Source organism: Palaemon carinicauda, chromosome 8, assembly GCF_036898095.1.
Source record: "Palaemon carinicauda isolate YSFRI2023 chromosome 8, ASM3689809v2, whole genome shotgun sequence".
NCBI classification, from domain to species: domain Eukaryota; kingdom Metazoa; phylum Arthropoda; class Malacostraca; order Decapoda; family Palaemonidae; genus Palaemon; species Palaemon carinicauda.
Genome location: NC_090732.1, coordinates 6,321,477 through 6,330,665, shown reverse-complemented (window position 1 = coordinate 6,330,665; position 9,189 = coordinate 6,321,477). Strand labels below are relative to the sequence as shown.

At 33.8% G+C, this 9,189-nt stretch overlaps 1 protein-coding gene across 1 annotated transcript in view; it reads left to right on the top strand.

The window, feature by feature from the left end:
• The first annotated feature begins 6,203 nt into the window (after window positions 1-6,203).
• The window catches only part of LOC137645613 (tubulin beta-1 chain-like), a 368,504-nt gene continuing 365,518 nt past the window's right edge, over window positions 6,204-9,189 (top strand). Inside the window, exon 1 of the mRNA XM_068378416.1 lies at window positions 6,204-6,208. The gene's annotated coding sequence lies outside the window, so the exon portion shown is untranslated. The remainder of the gene's footprint in view (window positions 6,209-9,189) is intronic.

Below are 9,189 nucleotides of genomic sequence, written 5' to 3'. Positions count from 1 at the left end.
CTATTGAGACAGCAACTGGGACATTTAAATCGCTTCCAGATGAATAAAATTCATGCAAAAACTCTATTGAGACAACCTATGAGACATTTAAATCGCTTCCAGATGAATAAAATTCATGCAAAAACTCTATTGAGACAGCTTCTGAGACATTTAAATCGCTTCCAGATGAATAAAATGGATGCAAAAACTCTATTGAGACAGCTTCTGAGACATTTAAATCGCTTCCAGATGAATAAAATTGATGCAAAAACTCTATTGAGACAGCAACTGGGACATTTAAATCGCTTCCATATGAATAAAATGGATGCAAAAACTCTATTGAGACAACCTATGAGACATTTAAATCGCTTCCAGATGAATAAAATTCATGCAAAAACTCTATTGAGACAGCTTCTGAGACATTTAAATCGCTTCCAGATGAATAAAATGGATGCAAAAACTCTATTGAGACAGCTTCTGAGACATTTAAATCGCTTCCAGATGAATAAAATGGATGCAAAAACTCTATTGAGACAGCAACTGGGACATTTAAATCGCTTCCAGATGAATAAAATTCATGCAAAAACTCTATTGAGACAGCTTCTGGGACATTTAAATCGCTTCCAGATGAATATTATTCATGCAAAAACTCTATTGAGACAGCTTCTGAGACATTTAAATCGCTTCCAGATGAATAAAATGGATGCAAAAACTCTATTGAGACAGCTTCTGAGACATTTAAATCGCTTCCAGATGAATAAAATGGATGCAAAAACTCTATTGAGACAACCTATGAGACATTTAAATCGCTTCCAGATGAATAAAATTCATGCAAAAACTCTATTGAGACAGCTTCTGAGACATTTAAATCGCTTCCAGATGAATAAAATGGATGCAAAAACTCTATTGAGACAGCTTCTGAGACATTTAAATCGCTTCCAGATGAATAAAATGGATGCAAAAACTCTATTGAGACAGCAACTGGGACATTTAAATCGCTTCCAGATGAATAAAATGGATGCAAAAAATCTATTTAGACAGCTTTTGAGACATTTAAATCGCTTCCAGATGATTAAAATGGATGCAAAAACTCTATTGAGACAGCTTCTGAGACATTTAAATCGCTTCCAGAAGAATAAAATGGATGGAAAAACTCTATTGAGACAGCTTCTGAGACATTTAAATCGCTTCTAGATGGAAAAAATGGATACAAAAACTCTATTGAGACAGCTTCTGAAAAATTTAAATCGTTTCCAGATGAATAAAATTCATACAACAACTCTATTGAGACAGCTTCTGAGACATTTAAATCGCTTCCAGATGAATAAAATTCATGCAAAAACTCTATTGAGACAGCTTCTGAGACATTTAAATCGCTTCCAGATGGATAAAATGGATGCAAAAAATCTATTGAGACAGCTTCTGAGACATTTAAATCGCTTCCAGATGAATAAAAGGGATACAAAAACTCTATTGAGACAGCTTTTTGGACATTTAAATTACTTCCAGATGAATAAAATTCATGCAAAAACTCTATAGAGACAGCTTCTTAGACATTTAAATCGCTTCCCGATGAATAAAATTCATGCAAAAACTCCATTGAGACAGCTTCTGAGACATTTAAATCGCTTCCAGATGAATAAAATGGATGCAAAAACTCTATTGAGACAGCTTCTGAGACATTTAAATCGCTTCCAGATGAATAAAAGGGATGCAAAAACTCTATTGAGACAGCTTTTTGGACATTTAAATTGCTTCCAGATGAATAAAATTCATGCAAAATCTCTATAGAGACAGCTTCTGAGACATTTAAATCGCTTCCCGATGAATAAAATTCATGCAAAAACACCATTGAGACAGCTTCTGAGACATTTAAATCGCTTCCAGATGAATAAAATGGATGCAAAAACTCTATTGAGACAGCTTCTGAGACATTTAAATCGCTTCCAGATGAATAGAATTCATGCAAAAACTCTATTGAGACAGCTTCTGAGACATTTAAATCGCTTCCAGATGAATAAAATTCATGCAAAAACTCTATTGAGACAGCTTCAGGGACATTTAAATCGCTTCCAGATGAATAAAATGCATGCAAAAACTCTATTGAGACAGCCTCTGAGACATTTAAATCGCTTCCAGATGAATAAAATTCATGCAAAAACTCTATTGAGACAGCATCTGAGACATTTAAATCGCTTCCAGATGAATAAAATGAATGCAAAAACTCTATTGCGACAGCTTTCGGGACATTTAAATCGCTTCCAGATGAATAAAATTCATGCAAAAACTCTATTGAGACAGCTTTTGAGACATTTGAATCGCTTCCAGATGAATAAAATAGATGCAAAAACTCTATTGAGACAGCTTCTGAGACATTTAAATCGCTTCCAGATGAATAAAATGGATGCAAAAACTCTATTGAGAAAGCAAATGGGACATTTAAATCGCTTCCAGATGAAGAAAATTCATGCAAAAACTCTATTGAGACAGCTTCTGGGACAATTAAGTGGCTTCCATATTAATAAAATGGATACAAAAACTCTATTGAGACAGCTTCTGACACATTTAAATCGCTTCCAGATGAATAAAATGGATACAAAAACTCTATTGAGACAGCTTCTGGGACATTTAAATCGCTTCCAGATGAATAAAATTCATGCAAAATATCTATAGAGACAGCTTCTGAGACATTTAAATCGCTTCCAGATGAATAAAATAGATGCAAAAACTCTATTGAGAAAGCTTCTGGGACATTTAAATCGCTTCCAGATGAATAAAATAGATACAAAAACTCTATTGAGACAGCTTCTGGGACATTTAAATCGCTTCCAGATGAATAAAATAGATACAAAAACTCTATTGAGACAGCTTCTGGGACATTAAAATCGCTTCCAGATGAATAAAATGGATACAAAAACTCTATTGAGACAGCTTCTGAGACATTTAAATCGCTTCCAGATGAATAAAATGGATACAAAAACTCTATTGAGAGAGCTTTTGAGACATTTAAATCGCTTCCAGATGAATAAAATGGATACAAAAACTCTATTGAGACAGCTATTGGGACATTAAAATCGCTTCCAGATGAATAAATTTCATGCAAAAACTCTATTGAGACAGCTTCTGAGACATTTAAATCGCTTCCAGATGAAAAAAATGGATGCAAAAACTCTATTGAGACAGCTTCTGGGACATTTAAATCGCTTCCAGATGAATAAAATTCATGCAAAATCTCTATAGAGAAAGCTTCTGAGTCATTTAAATCGCTTCCAGATGAATAAAATGGATGCAAAAACTCTATTGAGACAGCTTCTGAGACATTTAAATCGCTTCCAGATGAATAAAATGGATGCAAAAACTCTATTGAGACAGCTTCTGAGACATTTAAATCGCTTCCAGATGAATAAAATGGATGCAAAAACTCTATTGAGACAGCTTCTTGGACATTTAAATTGCTTCCAGATGAATAAAATTCATGCAAAATCTCTATAGAGACAGCTTCTGAGACAGTTAAATTGCTTCCAGATGAATAAAATTCATGCAAAAACTCCATTGAGACAGCTTCTGAGACATTTAAATCGCTTCGAGATGAATAAAATGGATACAAAAACTCTATTGAGACAGCTTCTGAGACATTTAAATCGCTTCCAGATGAATAGAATTCATGCAAAAACTCTATTGAGACAGCTTCTGAGACATTTAAATCGCTTCCAGATGAATAAAATTCATGAAAAACTCTATTGAGGCAGCTTCTGAGACATATGATTCGCTTCCAGATGAATAAAATGGATGCAAAAACTCTATTGAGACAGCAACTGGGACATTTATATCGCTTCCAGATGAATAAAATTGATGCAAAAACTCTATTGAGACAGCTTCTGAGACATTTGAAAACGTTTCCAGATGAATAAAATTCATGCAAAAACTCTATTGAGACAGCTTCTGAGACATTTAAATCGCTTCCAGATGAATAAAAATCATGAAAAACTCTATTGAGGCAGCTTCTGAGACATTTGATTCGCTTCCAGATGAATAAAATGGATGCAAAAACTCTATTGAGACAGCAACTGGGACATTTAAATCGCTTCCAGATGAATAAAATGGATTCAAAAACTCTATTGAGAAAGCTTTTGAGACATTTGAAACGTTTCCAGATGAATAAAATTCATGCAAAAACTTTATTGAGACAGCTTCTGAGACATTTAAATCGCTTCCAGATGAATAAAATTCATGAAAAACTCTATTGAGGCAGCTTCTGAGACATTTGATTCGCTTCCAGATGAATAAAATGGATGCAAAAACTCTATTGAGACAGCTTCTGGGACATTTAAATCGCTTCCAGATGAATAAAATTCATGCAAAATCTTTATTGAGACAGCTTCAGGGACATCTAAATCGCTTCCAGATGAAAAAAAATGGATGCAAAAACTCTATTGAGACAGCTTCTGAGACATTTAAATCGCTTCCAGATGAATAAAATTCATGAAAAACTCTATTGAGGCAGCTTCTGAGACATATGATTCGCTTCCAGATGAATAAAATGGATGCAAAAACTCTATTGAGACAGCAACTGGGACATTTATATCGCTTCCAGATGAATAAAATGGATGCAAAAACTCTATTGAGACAGCTTCTGAGACATTTGAAACGTTTCCAGATGAATAAAATTCATGCAAAAACTCTATTGAGACAGCAACTGGGACATTTAAATCGCTTCCAGATGAATAAAATGGATGCAAAAACTCTATTGAGAAAGCTTTTGAGACATTTGAAACGTTTCCAGATGAATAAAATTCATGCAAAAACTTTATTGAGACAGCTTCTGAGACATTTAAATCGCTTCCAGATGAATAAAATTCATGAAAAACTCTATTGAGGCAGCTTCTGAGACATTTGATTCGCTTCCAGATGAATAAAATGGATGCAAAAACTCTATTGAGACAGCTTCTGGGACATTTAAATCGCTTCCAGATGAATAAAATTCATGCAAAATCTTTATTGAGACAGCTTCAGGGACATTTAAATCGCTTCCAGATGAATAAATTTCATGCAAAAACTTTATAGAGAGAGCTTCTGGGACATTGAAATCGCTTCCAGATGAATAAAATAGATGCAAAAACTCTATTGAGACAGCTTCTGAGACATTTAAATCGCTTCCAGATGAATAAAATTCATGCAAAAACTCAATTGAGACAGCTTCTGAGACATTTAAATCGCTTCCAGATGAATAAAATTCATGCCAAAACTCTATTGAGACAGCTTCTGAGACATTTAAATCGCTTCCAAATGAATAAAATTCATGCAAAAACTCTATTGAGACAGCTTTTGGGACATTTAAATCGCTTCCAGATGAATAAAATGGATACAAAAACTCTATTGAGACAGCTTCTGAGACATTTAAATCGCTTCCAGATGAATAAAATTCATGAAAAACTCTATTGAGACAGCTTCTGAGACATTTAAATCGCTTCCAGATGGAAAAAATGGATACAAAAACTCTATTGAGACAGCTTCTGAAAAATTTAAATCGTTTGCAGATGAATAAAATTCATGCAAAAACTCTATTGAGACAGCATCTGGGACATTTAAATCGATTCCAGATGAATAAAATGGATGCAAAAAATCTATTTAGACAGCTTTTGAGACATTTAAATCGAATCCAGATGATTAAAATTGATGCAAAAACTCTATTGAGACAGCTTCTGAGACATTTAAATCGCTTCCAGATGAATAAAATGGATGGAAAAACTCTATTGAGACAGCTTCTGAGACATTTAAATCGCTTCTAGATGGAAAAAATGGATACAAAAACTCTATTGAGACAGCTTCTGAAAAATTTAAATCGTTTCCAGATGAATAAAATTCATACAACAACTCTATTGAGACAGCTTCTGAGACATTTAAATCGCTTCCAGATGAATAAAATTCATGCAAAAACTCTATTGAGACAGCTTCTGAGACATTTAAATTGCTTCCAGATGAATAAAATTCATGCAAAAACTCAATTGAGACAGCTTCTGAGACATTTAAATCGCTTCCAAATGAATAAAATTCATGCAAAAACTCTATTGAGACAGCTTTTGGGACATTTAAATCGCTTCCAGATGAATAAAATGGATACAAAAACTCTATTGAGACAGCTTCTGAGACATTTAAATCGCTTCCAGATGAATAAAATTCATGAAAAACTCTATTGAGACAGCTTCTGAGACATTTAAATCGGTTCCAAATGAATAAAATTCATGCAAAAACTCTATTGAGACAGCATCTGGGACATTTAAATCGATTCAAGATGAATAAAATGGATGCAAAAAATCTATTTAGACAGCTTTTGAGACATTTAAATCGCTTCCAGATGATTAAAATGGATGCAAAAACTCTATTGAGACAGCTCCTGAGACATTTAAATCGCTTCCAGATGAATAAAATGGATGGAAAAACTCTATTGAGACAGCTTCTGAGACATTTAAATCGCTTCCAGATGGAAAAAATGGATACAAAAACTCTATTGAGACAGCTTCTGAAAAATTTAAATCGTTTGCAGATGAATAAAATTCATGCAAAAACTCTATTGAGACAGCATCTGGGACATTTAAATCGATTCCAGATGAATAAAATGGATGCAAAAAATCTATTTAGACAGCTTTTGAGACATTTAAATCGCTTCCAGATGATTAAAATGGATGCAAAAACTCTATTGAGACAGCTTCTGAGACATTTAAATCGCTTCCAGATGAATAAAATGGATGGAAAAACTCTATTGAGACAGCTTCTGAGACATTTAAATCGCTTCTATATGGAAAAAATGGATACAAAAACTCTATTGAGACAGCTTCTGAAAAATTTAAATCGTTTCCAGATGAATAAAATTCATACAACAACTCTATTGAGACAGCTTCTGAGACATTTAAATCGCTTCCAGATGAATAAAATTCATGCAAAAACTCTATTGAGACAGCTTCTGAGACATTTAAATCGCTTCCAGATGGATAAAATGGATGCAAAAAATCTATTGAGACAGCTTCTGAGACATTTAAATCGCTTCCAGATGATTAAAATGGATGCAAAAACTCTATTGAGACAGCTTTTGAGACATTCAAATCGCTTCCAGATGAATAAAATGGATGCAAAAACTCTATTGAGAAAACTTCTGGGACATTTAAATTGCTTCCAGATGAATGAAATGGATACAAAAACTCTATTGAGACAGCTTCTGGGACATTTAAATCGCTTCCAGATGAATAAAATGGAGGCAAAAACTCTATTGAGACAGCTTCTAGGACATATAAATCGCTTCCAGATGAATAAAATGGATGCAAAAACTCTATTGAGAGAGCTTCTGGGACATTTAAATCATTTCCAGATGAATACAATGGATGCAAAAACTTTATTGAGACAGCTTCTGGGACATTTAAATCACTTCAAGATGAATAAAATTCATGCAAAAACTCTATTGAGACAGCTTCTGGGACATTTAAATCGCTTCCAGATGAATAAAATTCATGCAAAAACTCTATTGAGACAACCTATGAGACATTTAAATCGCTTCCAGATGAATAAATTCATGCAAAAACTCTATTGAGACAGCTTCTGAGACATTTAAAATCGCTTCCAGATGAATAAAATGAATGCAAAAACTCTATTGAGACAGCTTCCTGGGACATTTAAATCACTTCCAGATGAATATTATTCATGCAAAAACTCTATTGAGACAGCTTCTGAGACATTTAAATCGCTTCCAGATGAATAAAATGGATGCAAAAACTCTATTGAGACAGCGTCTGAGACATTTAAATCGCTTCCAGATGATACAATGGATGCAAAAACTCTATTGAGACAGCAACTGGGACATTTAAAATCGCTTCCAGATGAATAAAATTCATGCAAAAACTCTATTGAGACCAACCTATGAGACATTTAAATCGCTTCCAGATGAATAAAATTCATGCAAAAACTCTATTGAGACAGCTTCTGAGACATTTAAATCGCTTCCAGATGAATAAAATGGATGCAAAATACTCTATTGAGACAGCTCTGAGACATTTAAATCGCTTCCAGATGAATAAAATTGATGCAAAAACTCTATTGAGACAGCAACTGGGAACATTTAAATCGCTTCCATATGAATAAAATGGATGCAAAAACTCTATTGAGGACAACCTATGAGACATTAAAATCGCTTCCAGATGAATAAGATTCATGCAAAAACTCTATTGAGACAGCTTCTGAGACATTTAAATCGCTTCCAGATGAATAAATGGATGCAAAAACTCTATTGAGACAGCTTCTGAGACATTTAAATCGCTTCCAGATGAATAAAAATGGGATGCAAAAACTCTATTGAGACAGCAACTGGGACATTTAAATCGCTTCCAGATGAATAAAATTCATGCAAAAACTCTATTGAGACAGCTTCTGGGACATTTAAATCGCTTCCAGATGAATATTATTCATGCAAAAACTCTATTGAGACAGCTTCTGAGACATTTAAATCGCTTCCAGATGAATAAAATGGATGCAAAAACTCTATTGAGACAGCTTCTGAGACATTTAAATCGCTTCCAGATGAATAAAATGGATGCAAAAACTCTATTGAGACAACCTATGAGACATTTAAATCGCTTCCAGATGAATAAAATTCATGCAAAAACTCTATTGAGACAGCTTCTGAGACATTTAAATCGCTTCCAGATGAATAAAATGGATGCAAAAACTCTATTGAGACAGCTTCTGAGACATTTAAATCGCTTCCAGATGAATAAAATGGATGCAAAAACTCTATTGAGACAGCAACTGGGACATTTAAATCGCTTCCAGATGAATAAAATGGATGCAAAAAATCTATTTAGACAGCTTTTGAGACATTTAAATCGCTTCCAGATGATTAAAATGGATGCAAAAACTCTATTGAGACAGCTTCTGAGACATTTAAATCGCTTCCAGAAGAATAAAATGGATGGAAAAAACTCTATTGAGACAGCTTCTGAGACATTTAAATCGCTTCTAGATGGAAAAAATGGATACAAAAACTCTATTGAGACAGCTTCTGAAAAATTTAAATCGTTTCCAGATGAATAAAATTCATACAACAACTCTATTGAGACAGCTTCTGAGACATTTAAATCGCTTCCAGATGAATAAAATTCATGCAAAAAACTCTATTGAGACAGCTTCTGAGACATTTAAATCGCTTCCAGATGGATAAAATGG